The sequence below is a fragment of the Chinchilla lanigera genome, unplaced genomic scaffold (assembly GCF_000276665.1).
Source record: "Chinchilla lanigera isolate Chin_1 unplaced genomic scaffold, ChiLan1.0 scaffold00094, whole genome shotgun sequence".
Classification (NCBI taxonomy): Eukaryota; Metazoa; Chordata; class Mammalia; order Rodentia; family Chinchillidae; genus Chinchilla; species Chinchilla lanigera.
Genome location: NW_004955495.1, coordinates 8,103,972 through 8,105,336, shown reverse-complemented (window position 1 = coordinate 8,105,336; position 1,365 = coordinate 8,103,972). Strand labels below are relative to the sequence as shown.

General features: G+C 39.5%; 1 protein-coding gene across 1 annotated transcript in view; it reads right to left on the bottom strand.

The window, feature by feature from the left end:
* The window catches only part of LOC102020262 (olfactory receptor 10T2-like), a 5,186-nt gene extending 4,395 nt beyond the window's left edge, over positions 1-791 (bottom strand). The window contains exon 1 of the mRNA XM_013505150.1: positions 752-791. The gene's annotated coding sequence lies outside the window, so the exon portion shown is untranslated. The remainder of the gene's footprint in view (positions 1-751) is intronic.
* Positions 792-1,365: the final 574 nt, after the last annotated feature.

Here is a 1,365-nt window from a genome sequence, read left to right as displayed (position 1 = left end):
TTGAGAATGTTTCTCTAAAGTGAGGAACAAGACAAGGGTGTTCTCTGTCCCCACTGTTGTTCCATATAGTACTGAAAGCTTTAGCCAGAGCAATTAGGCAAGAGAAAGAAATAAAAAGGATATGCATAGGAAAGGAAGTCAAATTACCCATATTTGCAGATGGCATGATTTTTTTTCATACGACACTAAAAAAATTTCACCAAAATTCTGAGAATTAATAACCAAATTGAGGAATGCAGCAGGATACAAAGTCAACACACAAAAACCAATAGCATTCCTGTATACCACCAATGAACCCACTGAGAAGGAAATCAGGAAAACAATACCATTCACAATAGCACCAAGAAACATTAAATACTTGGGAATTAATCTAACCAAAGGAAGTAGAAAACCTCTATAAGAAAAATGGCGTTACTCTGACAAAGGACGTCTGAAAATTGAAAGCTATCACCTTTACCTGGATGGGCAGAACCAATATTGCCAAAACAGCCTTATTGCAAAACTGATACACACATGTGACACAATCTCAATCAAAACACCAATAGCGATCTGATAGAACTAGGAAGGAAAATCCCAATATCCATATTGAACCAGAAGAGATTCAGAATAGTAACAGCAATCCTGGGTAACAAGAGTAAATCAGGAGGCATCGCAATCCCAAACCTCAAGGTCTACAGTACTATAGAGTTCGTTGCAGCTCCCAACAGATTAGCATCTGCTTGAGTTGATTAGAACACAGAAAACTGCCAACCCTGAGGAGCTGGAACAACTTGAAGCTGAAGTGTTCTACCAGCTCGGGCAGAAGTGAGACTTGCCAGTGAAACAAGGAGAAACATCCTGGGAACAATTTGATAAAAATAAAGTTGACAACTCAGCATAGCGGTCATCATGCCTTTCTAATCTAAATTACACACCCGTGTTCAACAGAACACGCCTTTGTTTGTTTCTCAGGAAAACTGGGAGGTTAAGTCAGTTCGAGGCTTCATTCCAGTGAAGCCCCTGATTTCCTCACCAAGATATCCTCTATCTCTCACATCTTCATTGTCTCTCTGTCAAGGTTGCTGACCTGAATCTGATACAGGACTACAAAGCAACAGTGATTAAAAACAGCAGGTGGTGGCACAAAAACAGATATGCAGATCAATGGAACAGAGTAGAAGATGCAGAAACAACCCCAGGCACATTCTGGGGTTAAGCGTTGACATAAGGACCAAAAATATACACTGGAGGAAAGATAACCTCTTTAACAATCGCTGCTGGGAAAACTAGCTATCCACGTGCAAAGATTAAATCTAGGCCCATATCCTCAACCATGTACTAAACTAAAGTCAAAATAGATCAAACAACTAAATATTAAAACAGAAA